The sequence below is a fragment of the Artibeus jamaicensis genome, unplaced genomic scaffold (assembly GCF_021234435.1).
Source record: "Artibeus jamaicensis isolate MK-2021 breed Jamaican fruit bat unplaced genomic scaffold, CSHL_Jam_final scaffold_537, whole genome shotgun sequence".
NCBI classification, from domain to species: domain Eukaryota; kingdom Metazoa; phylum Chordata; class Mammalia; order Chiroptera; family Phyllostomidae; genus Artibeus; species Artibeus jamaicensis.
Window position 1 is genome coordinate 23,040,157 of NW_026522047.1, and position 16,869 is coordinate 23,057,025.

At 36.0% G+C, this 16,869-nt stretch overlaps 1 pseudogene; it reads left to right on the plus strand.

Moving 5' to 3' along the window:
* Positions 1 to 15,905: 15,905 nt before the first annotated feature.
* On the plus strand, positions 15,906 to 16,496 carry LOC119065894 (H/ACA ribonucleoprotein complex subunit 3-like; annotated as a pseudogene).
* The last annotated feature ends 373 nt before the right edge of the window (positions 16,497 to 16,869 follow it).

Consider the following 16,869-nt stretch of genomic DNA (forward strand, 5'->3'; position numbering starts at 1 on the left):
GGCTTATTGGCTGTAACTTTTTGTTTTGTTACTTTGCTGATGGCTCCAGTGTTTGTGGTATAATTCTTTAATGTTGTGGTCTACTCTCAAGTGATGCTCTAATATTTTACATAGAGTAGAAGAGCTTTAGGACTAATACTTCTATTTCACCCCTCCTATCTTTTGTGCATTTTTCAAACCCTTTACGTCTTCATATGTTATAAACCCAACAACACATCTTTATTATTTAGTATTATGTTTTAATTTATTGTTACTTATATTTTATTGGTATCATAATAATCATCATCCTGTAAAGTGCTTTGGAGGCTAAGCAGAAAATCTCGTGCATTTACCCATGTACCGCACTTCACATTTCTGGCGCTTTCAGTCTCTCACGTGGACCAATATTTTTCTCTAGAATCCTTTCCCTTCCACTTTAGGGGCTTCACTTAACATTTATTGTTATGATAAAAGTCTGCTGGTGATGATTTTTCAGCTTTTGTATGTCTGGAGAAATCTTTATTTCACCATTACTTTTGAAAGAGATGTGCTGTGAGTAAAGAATTCAAGGTTGACAGTTTTTCTTTCCATATTTTAAAGTTCTTGTTGCACTGCCTTCTCCATGTTGCTTCTGAGGCAAAATTGCTGCCATATTTATCTTTGTAGCTTTAGCTATATACCATGTGTTTCTTTTGTTGTCAGCTTTTAAGATGTTCTCTCTCACTCTTTGGGGGCAATTTTATTATGACATGCCTTTTTTCTATGTTTCTTGGGCTTGGTAGTTGTGATCTTCATGCACCTGTGAATTTATAACTTCATCCAATTTAAAAATATTTTAACCTTCATTTCTTCAAATGTTTATGTCCTTCTCCCTCCCCTGGGACTCCAATTACACATATATTATGTCATTTAAAGTTTTCCAAGAGCTCACGATGCTCTCTTTATTTCTGATATTCCTTTTTCTCTCCATGAAATGTTTGAATAGTTTCTATTGTTATCTCTTCTTGTTGAATAATTTTTTCTGCAATGTCTAGTTTTTTGTTATCACCATCAGTGTTTTTTGTTGTTGCTGTTGTTTTTACCTCAGACTTATAGTTTTTATCTTCAGAAGTTCAAATTTAGGTCTTTTCTGTGCTTTGGTTTTGAACCTGTTTTATTTTTTTCAACACATGAAATACAGTTCCAATAATGTCTAACTACATTTTAGTCATCTGCAAATTTTACTATCTTTGTAGGATATGGGTCTGTTTCAATTAATAGATTTTTTCTCTCAATGTGGGTCAGGTTTTCCTGCTTTTTTGCGTGCCTGGTAATTATGGGTTGGATGTCATTGCATTGTGAATTTTTTCCTTGTTGGTTGCTAAATATTTTCATGTTCCTGTAAACATTTTTGAGCTTTACCTTGGAATGTGATTATTTATTTTATAATTGTTTGGTCCTTTTTGATCTTGCTTTTAAGATGCGTTCCACAGGACCAGAGCGGCGTGTATGCTAGGACTAATTGTTTCCCACTATTGTGGCAAGGCTTTCCTGAGCACTTTACTCATTTTTCTATGACGTATGAGAATTTCCTGTCCAGCTTTTGTCCGTGGGCACTATTCCCAGTCTAGGGTAGCTTCTTCATACCCATGTGCTGGCTAGTTTTTAGCTGAAGGCTTGCAAGGGGACCTGTTAAGGTCTCTGGAGTTCTCTGTCTGTGCAGCTCTCTGCGTGTGGTAATCTGCCCTGCAAACTCTTGTCATGCCGGCCTTCCTACACTCTCAGCTCCCTCGCTCAGGGAATCTGTCAGGCTCCATTCGGATGCCCCCACTCGAGCACTTGGCCTAGAAACTCAATCATAGGCTTGTCCCCCTGGTTTTACATTGCTTCGGGTTTTCTGGTTTCTGTTGCCTGGTGTCCATTGTCTTAAACACTGTTGTTGCACGTATTGTACCTGGCTTTTTGTTGTTTTGGGCAGTAGTTAAATTTGGTTCAGGTTATTTTATCTTGTCCAGAGCAAAATTCTACTCCATATTCTTTTTATGAGTTGCTTTTGTTGGTTTCTTCATATAATTTTGTATTTGAATCTATGCAATGATTTTAAATTGTATTTAGATCAAGTAGAAAATTAATTACTTTATTTTGAACATATACTATGTAAAGATTCTACATCTAAATGGATGAACTGTAAATAAAATAATCACTTTTTTTCTTATAGTTTGATTGGAAAAGCAATGACTTTGATTTACTAGCAGCTGGTTAGGTAAGTTTAATAATAATATTAGTAATAATTTTACTCATTTAACTACATTACAGTAAAATTTACTTAGGCTTTTCAAAAATTAAAATATATGTGTCTGGTAGGTCATCTTAAATACATTTTAAACTCAATATAATTTTATTTCTTTAATACTGAAGAGTTTTAAAGCTAAAGAAAGATGTCTTCTACAAAGATTGAAGAAATTTTGTGAAATTCAGTAATTTTTGTTTATTGAATGCCTACTGTGTGATAGGCATTTCACAACACAATTTTTTCCTCATATTTACATATTAGGCAGATGTTGTTATCTCCTTTTAAAACCTGAGGCAATCAATAGGGTTATGTAACTTGCCCAAAGTCCCATAGCTAGTTAAGCGGTAGAGCCTGGATTCACCCAGGCCAAGTAACCCAAACCCAAAGTGTTTTATTATCCCACCGTATTAATACTGGTTTTTCTCTTTGTTTGTTTGCTTTGTAGCCTTGCAGGCCACCTCGTTGACTGTGGCGCTCAGAGCACTGGTGGGATATTCACAGACTGGCATTTGCCCCAGACTGGTAGGAAGCTCTATCATGTGTGTGTGTGTCTGTGTGTGTATGTGTTAACATGGCGTATAACATCTACATTTAGAAATTTTACTTTCTGTTTATTAAACAATAATTACTGCTAATTTAAAATTCATGTTGGGTTTTATACATATCGTACAGTGCCTTTTATCTGTATTGTGAAACACAGACAGACTTGATATCTTAGCTGTCATCATCTTGTTAGGGTCCAGAGCTAAGTTTCAGGAGAATCCTTTTTCATGTGTTAAAAATCACACTTCCCTAAAATAATATATGACATATTTATATGCCTATTATTATGCTCTTTAGTTCATTATCAGGCTGAGCTTTTTTCTTGTTTTGGGTTGAAATGTGTCCCCCCACAAAGATATGTGGTGGTTCTAACCCCCAGTATCTCAGAATGTGACTTTATTTGGAAACGGGGTCTTTTACAACAGTAATTAAGTCAACATGACATCATTAGGGTGGGCCCTGATCCAATAGGACTTTTGTTCTTGTACAAAGTAGAGATTCGGACCTAGCGAAAGACACATGCAGAGGGAGGACAAGGTGAAGACAGACCTGGTGGAGACAGAATTGGAGCGATGCATCTACAGACCGAGCATAGGACAGGACAAGGCAGGATCCCCCCCTAGAGCCATCAGGAGAGCATCGCCCAGTTTGGTGGCACCTTGACTTCAAACTTCCAGTCTCCAGAGCTGAGGTAATCAATTTCTGCCACTTTAGGCCATCTCATTTTTGGCACTTTATATGGAGCCCTATGAAACCAATACAGTACTGTACCTAGAGTAGAAATAGGGTCTTTCTCTTTTAGGACTACATATGCTGAATATACAAGAACCTTGAAATTTCAGGACATGTGGGTAAATTACTTTTTCTACCACCCTGGATGGCCAGGCCTTTGTTGTTAGAAATCTCTTGATTTCCACTCCAAGAAGCTGCTACATGTGCCCGCTTACTAATAAGAAGCTTACAGCACAGAGGCCTTCGCCTCTAGTGTGAATTAGGAACCTATGGAAGACATTGCAGACCCCAGCCAATCTAGACAGTGGCAACCTCCTTCCAGTCTTGCTGCCCACACTTTCTCTCAACCTTGTCTAGAGCCAGGCAGCTGCTGCTCACTCTTCTAACTCTTCCTTCTCTTCCTAGGCTGTCATACAGCACCAGACCGCTGGGAAGCGATAAAAACATGAGGCTCATAGCGCTGATGGGAAATACATCCTCAGCCCTTTGCTCTTTTTTAAAAAATTTACTGTGTTGTATTTTTTTCCATTACTGTGTATCCCCCATACCCACTCCCGCCTCCATCCTCCCCTCCCCCTCTCGAGATCACTGCAGGGAGAGGGAAGCCATCTGGCTGATCATCAACAGAGTAAGCCATGCTAACTCTGAGGCTCACTGGGGACCAGAGGAATCTGACCGGGCAGGTATCTGATGATGCATAGCCCTCTTTAGACATCGCAGTTTCTGTAGTCCCCGTACCCACTGCCTTCGTATTCTTGGATATCATGCTCCATCCTGCTGGGGTTCTCATCACTTCCACATCAGGAGAAGCTAGAGACCATTTCCAAACCTTCTGGGAATCAGTATCTGAATTTCTATACTAAATATTCATTCATTCCTCTCACTATGATTTCTTTCTCTTTGGCTCCCAGATACCACCCATATTCAGTACTCACCACACATTAAGATCACCATATGATTTTAAAAGGTAATATCATATGTAAAACCCACAGCTTTGGATTATTGTTATTCATCAAAGTATTGTTTGGTGTAATGTAATGTCTTTTCCAGAGGTGTTCTTCCTGGCTGTTCTGAGCCCTGGCATTCCCTGTTTTTTACCCAGGCACAATAGGGTTGCCCATCCTGGAGTGCTTCCCTGATGGGCAGTTTGGCCTCTCCAAACCCCCTGGCACGGGAGGCTTGGTCTCCTTTGGTACAGTGGCTTAGCAGCTGCTCTACGAAATTGGCGATCCGCAGCGGTTCCTCTTACCTGATGTGATTTGTGACTTTTCTCAAGTCTCTATTACTGAAATTCCAGGTCAGTGACTAACTAATGTGGTCTCACTCTTAAATGTTGCACTCTCTCCCTCTCTCTTGAGAAGTTTTAAACATAAAATTGTATTTGTTTTCATATCCAATACTGTCTTTTCTAAGCCAAATGTGGAGATAGCTTGACAATTCTGTGATGTGATCAATGGCATATATTAGAAGATGGTTGCAATGAAGTGGGAAAGAGATTTTTTTTAAGTTTCCTTTTAACACTGTTTAACCATTTGGCAAAAAAGAAAAAAAGATAAATAGCATCTAAATTAGGTATTTAGCTAATAATTACTTTCAAGATTAGCTTTCTATGAACTTCAAATCATGTTACCTGTATCTTTCACATAGCACTGAATGACTTCAACCTTCTTGTATTTACTTACTTATATATTTTTTTTATTTCATATGTCTTCTACTACATTTAGATTTCCTGAAAGCAGAACTTTTTTCTGGTTAATTTCTGTCCCTAATAATCTGTAGTATAGCACCCTATAAATAATAAATGCAAGATAAACATTTACTGAGTGAATGGACAAGTAAATGTTATGTTCAGTTAAAACCAATGGGCAATACAACATAAAGGGAATATAGATATGCTGGAGAGAAGCGAATGTGTTTTTCAACTTAAGAAGCAAATTACACACTTACAGCTATGTTGTGAAGCTGAGGTCAGGAGGAGGTGAGAAACACCGTCGTGTATCTTTACTCAACCCATTTAGAATCCTTTACTGAACTCGGAATACATACGGGTATTTTATAGAAAGAAAATGTTTTAATCTGTGAACCCAAGAAATTGTGTGCTAAATTTTTTGTGTATGTTCATTGTTATTCTCATGAATTTTTCAAAAAATCAGGTTTTACCCAAAAGAAAAATCTTAATGTTTTGCTTCAGCAATTCAAATAATATTGACTAATGATTGTTTGATTTAGGTTTTTTCCTCAGTGATATAGTAATCTTGTTCCAAATGAAACATATTTGTCTTGGCTTCCTACATTTGCCATAAGTAGCCTACAAATGGTATACCTTAAATAGCATTCTTAGCAATTGTAAACTAGAAATCATCTTTATTTATCTAAGTAGTAAGATAATTCAGGCATACTTCAGAGATATTGGGGATTTGGTTCCAGACCACCAGAGTAAAGCAAATATAACAATAAAGCAGGTTACACTTTTTTTTTGGTTTCCCAGTGCATATAAAAGTTTTGTGTACATAACTTCTTGATCAAGGGGTACAGCATGGATATTATATTAGCAAGCATAAATACAACGTTAATCTGATTGTACACCTCCCTCAGAGTTCTTGGGTGACCAGGTGCATTGTCGATGAGTGGCCAATATTTTGAAAAGAACCTTTTTTTCTGAGTAGTAGGTTTCAACAGTGGGCTCGAAATATTCAGTAAATCATGTTGTAAACAGACATGTTGTCATCCCGGCTTTGTTCTTTCACTTATAAAGCACAGGCAGAAATTTAGCCTGACTCCTAGGGGCCCAGGATTTTCAAAACGGTGAATGAGCATTGGCTGCAACTTAAAGTCACCAGCTGCATTAGCCTCTCACAAGAGAGTCAGCCCGTCCTTTGAAACTTGGAAGCCAGGCATTGACTTCTCCTCTCTATCTATGAACGACCTAGGTGGCATCTTCTTCCAGTAGAAGACTATTTCTCTACATGGAAAATCTGTTGTTTAGTGTAGCCACTTTCATTATCTTAACTTAGATGCTCTGGATAACTTGCTGCAGCTTTACCTCAGCACTCGCTGCTTCACTTTGCTTCTTTATTTTATGGAGATGGCTTCTTTCTGTAAACCTCATGAACCCACCTCTGCTTGCTTCAAACTTGTCTTCTGCAGCTGTCTCACCTCTCTCAGCTTTTGTAGAATTGAAGAGAGTCAAAGCTTTGCTCTAGGTTAGGCTTTGGTTTCAGGGAATTGCTATGGCTGGTTTGATCTTCTATCCAAACCACTAAAACTTTCTCCATATTAGCACACACACACACACACACACACACACACACACACACATACACAAGGTAGTTTCACTTTCTTATCAGCCAGGTGTTCACAGGAGAAACACATTTAATTTACTTCAAGAACTTTCCATCTGTACTAACAATTTGGCTGTTTGGCACCAGAGGCTTAGTTTTCAGTCTATGTCAGCTTTTGACCTGTCTTCCTCACTAAGCTTGATTTAAAAGGAGGGACTTGCAACTTTCTTGTCACTTGAATGCTTAGGGGACACTGTAGGGCTATCCAACTGGCCTAATGTCAATGTTGTTGTGTCTCAGGGAATAAGAGGCCCGAGAAGAAGGAGAAAGATGGGAAGTGGCCTGTCAGTGGGCCAGTGAGAACAGACACATGGGCACGGTTCGTGACTCCAACAATCACAATAGGAACTCAAAGATCACTTATACCAGATCATCATCGCAAATATAACAATAAAGAAAGACTTGGAAATATCACAAGAATTACCAAAATATGACAGAGATAAAGGAAGTGAGCAAATGCTGTTGGAAAAATGGCACCGATAGACTTGCTGGATTTAGGGCTGCCACAAGCCTTCAATCTGAAAAAAAAACCCCACCATATTTCTGAAGTGCAATCAAGGAACACATAACAAAATGAGGTATGCCCGTATTCATTTATTATTTCTGATGTTCCTTTCTTTTTTATCTATGCCTTTATATTACTGATTCTGAATATGTAGTTTAAACAAAGTATTCAATGCCATGTAGAATGTAACAACTTGTTCTTTAAATAATATCAAGAATAATCAAAATTGATCTACTGCTTCTTCTCTAAGAGCAGTTGCAAGGGTTCTGTCTTAGGCATTGTCCTTATAATCATCATGATTGCCATTATGTGTTGCACATGGCCTTTTAAAATTCATAATTTGTATTTATGATGCTTAAAAACGCACTGGTTATAATGCAATTTAAAATAACTTCAATTAGTACATTTATTCTTTTTCCACTTCAGTCTTTAAAAAATAATCATAAACTCTGAGTGAACTTTTACTCTGTAAATGCCCTGATATGACATATTTGAACTTACCATGAACTTTCTCATGAACTTTTAGTTATCCTCTGAGAAATATAACAGATGGAAATTAGGCAGATTGTTCAAATATTTTTAGATTTCGTACTTTGACATGTTTAATAGAAACAACAAGGCCAGCTATCTCTTCCCAGTGTTTACTTTTCTGACTTTACGGTACTAGGGGCTGTTTAGTTAGCGTATATGCCTGAATTAAGAGGTACAGTTATATTTTTGTTTGACTGGTTTCTTGATTTTAAATCAATACTTGTAAATGTATTTAAAGACAAAGCTAGCTGGATTGTAAAATGTACAAAATTCTAAGAGCTTTATTGAACCTATTGAAATAATATTGGTTCAAATGATTTAGATACCAAGGTCTTTTAAAGATTCATTTCAGGTTGTAGAATATCAATCAGCTATAATGTTTCTCACTTTGAATAGTTTGCAGCTAGCAATTCAGTTCAAGATGCACATGGTTTCTGAACAGTCACTTGAGAAAGGAAAAGGAAAATTAACTGAGCACCAACTATTACATTAGTACTGCCATGGTGTGAGATAGGCTCCTTATAGGTATTTATGGGACCTTTACAGCTCTCTTCCAATGTAGTTTTTATGCTCATTTTGCAGAAGAGGAAAGGAAGACAAACAGATTGAGTAACTTGTCTGAGAACACACAGGCAAATTGGGAATTAAATCCAGCCCTTCCAGATTTTCAAGTCCTTGCTCCTTCAACAACTTTGCACACTAAGAAATAAAGTGTTTGTTTGATCAGATAGATACCAAAGATAGAAGTGTGATAAAACTATAATACCTTTGTAATCTTTGTTTGGAAAACTTAAAGTTTCTTTATATTTATTATACAATATTGTTAAATAAGTTAGATTTAAAACTCTCAGAATGATTTCAGTGATATGAAGATAGTGACTAAGATTTTTGCTTCTTTTGAAAATTGCCTATTGTCTGCAAAAAAAGATACATCTATCACATTTACCAAATAATGCAGGCATGCATATTATTTACCTACTGATACACATCTTCTTGCTTAGAACCAATGTTTATTAATACACACTTTATTCTCATGCCATACTTTATTCATCCTGAGTAGTGTTTTAGATGTTATTTAGTTCAGAGGGAGAGATTACATTTCGTTGAGAGAGATGTGTAAAATGGCACACAGCTGCACTCATAAGATGAGGGTGTGAGCTGTATTAGGCTGCCATTAGCCCAGCTTCTCTGACACTTCACTAAGTAGTGACAGTTTCATCAGTGAGGATGATGAAGATTCTGAATTTCACAAAGGTGTGTTCGGAAGCTTAGAAGGCCTGTTGTGATCTTGTCAGTGACATCATTTAAATAGATAGCAAGTTAAAATAAGTTGCATTTCTTGTTTTAGGGGAATTTCTAATATTTTTCACCCTTTAATGTTTGAGTTCATTTTAGGAAAAAAAAAACAGCTGTGTATTTAAAGTAATGAACAGCCATGGCTGGTGTGATTCAGTTGGTTTGAGTGTCAGCCCATAGGCTGAAGGGTCACTAGTTTGAATCCCAATCAGGGCACATGCTATGTTGCAGGCTCTGCCCCCAGGTTGGGGCATGTGTAGGAAGCAATCGATCCATGTTCCTCTCTCACACTGATGTTTCTCTCCCTCCTTTCCTCTCTCTCTAAAATCAATGACCATGTCTCAGGTGAAGATTAAAACAAATTTTTTAATAAAAATGAAAGTAATAAGCAGATTTTATATTAAAATAAGTCATCCTGTTTTTCTCTTTAATGTTTAGGTATTGAAGGTGGAGCAGTGTGTGTTCAAGGAGCAAAGGGGTTGCTTCCTTCTTCCTTTTATAAGGTCTTTTCTCTTGCGTGACTTTGTTACCTGTTTAGGACTCAGGGAGGAAACAGTAATTTCCCTCTGCACAATAGATAGGGTATTTAGTTAGGCATAAAGTGTTAATTTCCTGTAGAAAGCAGGCAGAAAATATGAGGGAGGATAAACCCACAGACCATCTTTGGTTTCTTGATGTTGGTAAGATTAATTGGTGCATGTAAATTCCAGAACTTATAATTGTACCTATGCTATGGCAATTCCTTAAATTTAGGGTGATCATTATTTATATGAAACTATAGGCATGTATGTGTGGTAATACCACAATTACAAAACATCATAGAAAAGGACCATAGAGTAGGTTTTCAAGTAGTAATACAGAGAACATATATCTGTATGACATTAAAAATAATGTCACTATTTTAGATGTGATATGTTCATGGTAGAAAATAAAATTTAAATGTCCTTTTTTTATCTTGTTGCTTTAACAAGGGTTATGAAGGCAACAAAGTGATGCTGTTTCTGAAAGCAAAACATCAGTTTAAAAAACGAGGAGGACTCAAGTTTTTTAAATGGATTTTTGTTAATAATCTACAAATATTCTAGCAAGTAACAAACAATTTAAACTTGCATAAACATAAAAGGATGGCAGACATGTGTAAGTATAAACACATATTTAGATATTTTGACTATATTAATTTAACATCAGGGGCATTTCCTCATGATTAAATACTCTTAACATTATTTCAAATGTGCTCCATAGCATTACTTTATTAGCATATATCATATTTTAATCATTCCACCCTTGTTGGACATTTAGATTGTTTTCAATAGCGTATCTGCAAATTCTCATCCCAAGTAAAAGAAAAAGCTTTATTGGCAGCTTAAATAGCAGTACAATTTAAAGCCAAAAAATACTTCGCTAAATTCAGAAACAATGATTTGATATGGTTATAATTAATTAGTTAGTTATTTAGCTAGTGAAATTTAAAAATAACTTACTGAATTCAGTGTTAATTCAAATGTAGTTTTGAAAGAATGTATTTCTTATGATGACCTTTAAATCTCAGTTTACTCTTGAGTTATCGGTGTTTGGTTTGTGTCACTTGGTAATTGGCACATCCCTTCACAGGTGGTTCAGTTTCCTCCATAAGTTTAAGCAGTTTACCATAAGATCTACACCAATGTTTGCAGTTAGAACTCTAAGTTTCTTAAAATTCTGTGTGGTAGACCTATTCTCTGCCATATAGCTCCATTAAAAGTAAAGCCACAACTCAGTTTAAAACAGTTTTTACGTATTTTTCTAACTTTCTACAATGAAATTACATTTCTATTATAACCTTAACCCCCATTTATTTTTAAAGCTTCCACTTTACCTCTATAAAAGTCATTATTTCATTTAAGAAAAGACAACTTTACTTATTACTTGGAATAGGTGATAGTTTCTGATCAGTAGTTAAGGCATGTTATTGCTGGCATAGATACACATCGATTATATTTGTAACCTAGTGTCATCAGGTAAGTGGGTGTTAACCATGACGGCTTCAAAGCAACTGCTCTCTGCCCAATGGGAGGACCAAAGGCAACTGAAAAGGGAAGGAGAACAGCGGAAAGTATTTTGAAAAGGTTTGTACAGGAAACAAAAGTCTAATTAAATTGAGAGCACGTTAGTGACCAAGTTACTTAATAAGAATCATTATGATGATCACTTAATATTTCCCCTGAATGTACGTATGAGTGTGCATTCACTCGGCACATTATGTGTGACAGGTACTGATACAAATTAGCCCTGCACCAACAATTTCATGGTTTAGTATGCACACATATGTAGAAGCAGATATTAGAAGAGCGATATGGATGCCAATTTCACTAGAAAGCCTGTGCTTTTTTTCCCTTCACCTAGAGATTATGTTTAGGAAGCTAACACGATGTGTGCAGGTGATGGAATGAGAAGTGACCGCCCTGCTCACAGGTCTTGTACTGCCTACCAGTGTTTGGTGTCTGGAGGTCAGTTAGTTTGTCCCAGAAAGTCGTCTTTTCTTTAAAAACATCTAAATAAAGAAATTTCATAATATTTCTGTAACCCAATTTAGCAACAATGATAAAGTTTCCAACTTTGAATAACAAAATTGATAGCCTAACCCCAGGAGTGATGGTCCCTACTGTGCCATGTATTGACAGCACGCTACTGTGTTGATCTCGAGAGCCTGCGTTAAAGATTGAAACCTCTACTAATAAAAATAAGGAGGTATTGGTGAAAGATATAAAAAGAAAAATTCAGGCTAATTTCTTTTTTAACAGAAAGAAGCTCATATCACATTATTTCATTCTTTATCAGCAATAGTGATCGTAAAACATTTTAAAGTATAAAAATATATATAAACAAGAAAGTGAATGAAAATAGCCAGTGATTTCATTCCTTGATATAGAATCCATGTGTTTTTAAATTAAAGAAAACTATAATTTGAAGTTTTAATTCTGTGTTATCAATTAATTAATTATCTCTTTCCACTAACACTTGAATCACTTACTATGTGCCAATCACTTCGGGCCCTGGATAAACAGTTGTGAGCAGACTGGTGCCTCTCCCAGTGGAGTTCAGTATGTGGATGGACATTAGACTATTAACCCACAAATAGAGAATCAAAAAGTACTTTGAATAAATATTAAAGGGTGTTATAAAAATAATAGGGGAACATCATTTAAATTTAGCAGTTAAGTGATGCTTAAACAGAAAAATTTTTAAGTACCTTCTCAGACACCTAGTAAAATACAATAAAATAAAAAGCAACAGAAACAGTTGCATGACACAATCTCTGATACACCTTATTCAACAAATATTGTTGAATGAATGAGGGACTATTCTAAAAGTCAGAAAACAAAATGAACATTAAAACAGCATAAAACAAGATCTCAAGTCAAAATCATAGTTGTGTAGGTAAACATAAATGTTATAAACTGCTCAACTGTAGTCCCCTACAATAGATTCAAATCAAAGAACAACTATGTGTTATAATACACATGGAAATAAAACAATTGAAAAAAGTAAAGAATGTCATAATAGGCAAGGAATAAGAAAAGGAAGAGGAGGAAAATGAGAAGGAAAAAGATAGAGGATGATGGTGTTGATAGTAAAGTATGATTTAAGTGTCCTAAAATGTATCGGACACAATACAGACCCAGCAGTCGTGCACTTCGCTGGGCTAACAAACAGCACTGGGTCATTTCGGTCAGAACTACTGGATACCTAGTGAGAAATGGAGAGATATGCAGTTGCTGTAAAAAGTTTTAACTGATACAAATATTTATCAAATTGACCAAAAGAGAACATAGAGTATTAGAATAATATAATAATGTTGGATTAACAGCTATAGATAGGACATTTTCCCCCAAAAGACAAGTATGTACCTCGTGTCCCAGCATCCTCAAGGCCACCGTTTCAGAGAGTAGAAATTTTACAGACAACATCCTTTGACCACATGCAATATAATAGATTAATAACAACACTTCAAGCAACAACAAAAAACTAACTTCTGATCTCTTAGAAACATAGAAAGTGCTTCCCCATGTAATTATTGGGTCAAAGAGAAAACTCGTCAATTTCAGGCTGTTTAGAAAATAAGGACATTGAGGCTATAACATACCAACTGTTGTGGTTTGAAACTAAAACTGATATTCAGAGTGACCTGATACCCTTAAGTGCCCTCAATTTCCCCAGTCCTTCAACTGTGCCTGATTTTGACATCTCAATATCCCAGTTGGGTGATAGTTATCAGGAACCAAAATTAAGGGAATGCTGGAATTGACCAACCATAAATTCCTGATTATTTTTTTTCACATATACTTCACTACAGAACTCATCTTATGTTTGAAAAAGCTGGTTTAGAAGATTATAGTGAAGTTCATGTTCAAATTTTAGGATCTGAAGAAACGTATGGAGCACAAGCTAAAGCAAATTTAAACAAAGTAGAAGAGCACATTTCTTATTCCAATGTAAATGAATGGTTTGGACTATTCTTAATCACTTACGGATGAAGGCATTCATTGTGAAGACCAACCTGAGTGAGATTTAACGGGTTGTGAATTTTGGGTCACTTCTATCTCACAGCGTGTGTTTTTAAAATCTGTGTTCCATAACAAGCTTGTTATTTGGTTTGAATTTTCTATTTGCCTAAGGCAAAACTTAGCCCAGTTCTGTTCCCTTTCTTTCTAATCCACCTTTAATATCTGAGTTATGATGAGACTCTTGGATAGCAAATGTTTGGTTTTCTTCGAAAGTGTTTAGAGAGCTCTGAATATTTAATTTTTTTATTTCTTATGACTTCTCAATGTATGTTATTCTTTAGCAACAAAAACAGAAATAATATTTCTTCCATTCTCGTGGGAAATTTTCTAGCTATTTACTAGAAAAGGCATAAGAGATTCAGAATCGTTTTCGCTTAAATTAAAAAATTCCAATATAGAAATTATGTCAAATCTATTGTGACCACCCATTAAAAATCAATTTCACTAATCTAATTTAATCCAAGGCATTTTGAGATTATTTTAACAACATGAATGGTCAAATTAAACAAAATGAGGTCTTACCAATGAATGTCTCGGTAAATTATGGATAATTAATTTGACCTTTTCTAGATAGTTTTTTCCTCTATCGTCTACTTATTTCTAACAACATCATTATAGGTGTGTCTCACATAACTTTCTATTCACATCTTTAAGCCTTTTGAATAACTTTTAGGACTTTAGGACTTCTTACCTCTATAGTCATATTCGCAAAGCTTTGGTCATGTTATTTATTGTGGGTTATTTGAAGATATTTTGGCCCATCGTTAATCAGAAATGGAAAGATGTGCGGGAAATGACAGTAACAGCGGTAACAATCACAGCACTACCTGAGAGGTTAATGAGTCCAGCACAGTCCTAAATGCTTTATCCGTGGTCATTTCACTCTCACAACAACCCTTTTAGGTGTAGTGTTGGTATTTCCACTTCATAAATGAGGAAATTTAGGCACAGAGAGGTTGAGTAATTGCCGATGGTCACACAGCTAATGAGGGCCAGGGCCGCATCTTGAACTCCCTACAGTCTTCTATCATTTGTTCTTTAAACCACTAGGAGCAAGAGTTTCAGGTCAGTGTAGAGTCAATTAAAAAGATCTGCATCTTTTGTAACTGGATTATTAAGGCTTGAGTAAACACATGAAAAAGATGATTCATTAAATTTTAGAAGAGATAAATAATAGTTATAGACTTTATACATTAAATAACATGTATTCTGTGTGAAAATCTTTATTGAGACTCTTCTGTTTAGGAATTTTCTCTTCTATGTAAAACCATAAGATCAACAAACTCTTGGCTAAATATTTTATTTTGGAGAAAGTATTCTTGGTTTCATAATTTTTGGAGCCTGTTATTCATTTCATTTTATAAAGCCCCCAAATGCCAAGAACTCCTGTGTTTTATTTTGTAGACTAGTGTGTGGTAAGGTCAGGATACAAACCTAGAGGCTATTTAGAGTTATATGAGAACTTTTAGATGCTTGATAAAACCCAGAAACAGGGACCAGGTGTCAAAGTGTAGATATTTCACTGCACATGAAAAAATATGTTCTCTATTAGTTGCTAGGTGGTTTAGTTGCCATATTTAATTGAATTGGAATTAGCGAATATAGAACTTAAAACTGAAAGGTTATTGCAAAACCCGACTATTAATCTGTTGTTTAGAAGGGGCTGTTTGTTAAAGCTTGCTTAGAAACAATGTACATGTCTGTCTTTCATGTTGTGCCCACGAACCTGTATTGAGTCACATAATTAAATTGTCAAGTAGATAGATTCATTAAGCTGGTTTTAGAGAGATCGACAGCACACTTAATGGGAAAAGTAGTTTAATTTATTGGTCTTATTAAAATAATTATATCTCATATTTGTACTTAAAGAAGTGTTTCACATCTGATGCCACATTATTTTATCTTAATAGTAACTCCATATGAAGTAGTTAGAAAGCTGATATGATCTGTATTTTCCTAGAAAGGAAGATAAAGTTATGGAGACATGAACTGGTAATGAAGGATGAGCAGGGTAAGAGGCAGAGCTAAACCTTGGAATTTTACTCTTTCTGGGGCCCTTGCAAATGAGCACACATTTCAAAAAAAGTGATTGCTCGATTCTTAAAATTTTTAAATGACATTTTTATGTACTACTTTTATAGTTCATTCTGTTTCAAACTAGGAACATCGATTCATTCTGTAATAAACTACCCGAGGATTATAGGTCATCTACGTTACAAATACTTACTCTTCAGGAGAAATTGAGCCGTAGAAGTTTTACACATACTATTCAAAATCAACTGTCCTGTGAAGAAAGTAATAGGCATCAATTAAATAAAAGAGAAGATACCAGGAGGTAGACTGACCTGCAGGCGGAATCGGAACCTCCAGCTTCTGCATGATCGTGTTTCTCCTGTGTTACCTCAGTGAACAGGGAGACGAGATCTAAACCCTGCAGGAGTTTGACCCTTCGGGACCACAGACCTGCTCGGCCCGTCCTGCTCGGTTCTCCCCAACGACTGACTCTCAACACGGAATCACCATCAAGAAATGTTTCAAGGTGCTGATGACCCAGCAACCGTGCCTTGTACTCTGAGGGTCCCTTAAATTTCATGTCTTTCCTGCCGCCTGCAACCCCCTCGGAGACTTTCTGAAGCCAAGCTCTTCAATGTGTGAGCCTTGAAGCCTTCTGGCCACCCTTGCTTTTTGGAATTTGGTATCAGCATCACCTTTGATCACGCGTGTGCCAGGCAGTCATGACAGCATCACCTTAAAGGGAGTGAGTGTGAATCTGCTTTTCATATTTGACTCACTGTCAGGTTATTAACATGATTTGAAAGAGAAAAAAAGAGAGGATACATGGAAAACACAACAAAGGAATTTTATAAATACAATTTTAGCCATTTTCCAACCTGCTTTTAGTGTGTGTCAAGTTATATTCCTAAGGTAAAAGTAATTATGATTAATTTACAGGGAACTAGGAGTGTTATCACCGTTTCTAATAAGATGTTTTGTGGACACGTGTGACGTGATCAGGAAAACTTTTAATAATAAATTGCTTATAGTAAACATTCAAACAGAAATATTTATATGGACCAGAAAACATCTTCTCCTGTGGTATGCAAATACAGATTTGTGCCTTATTTT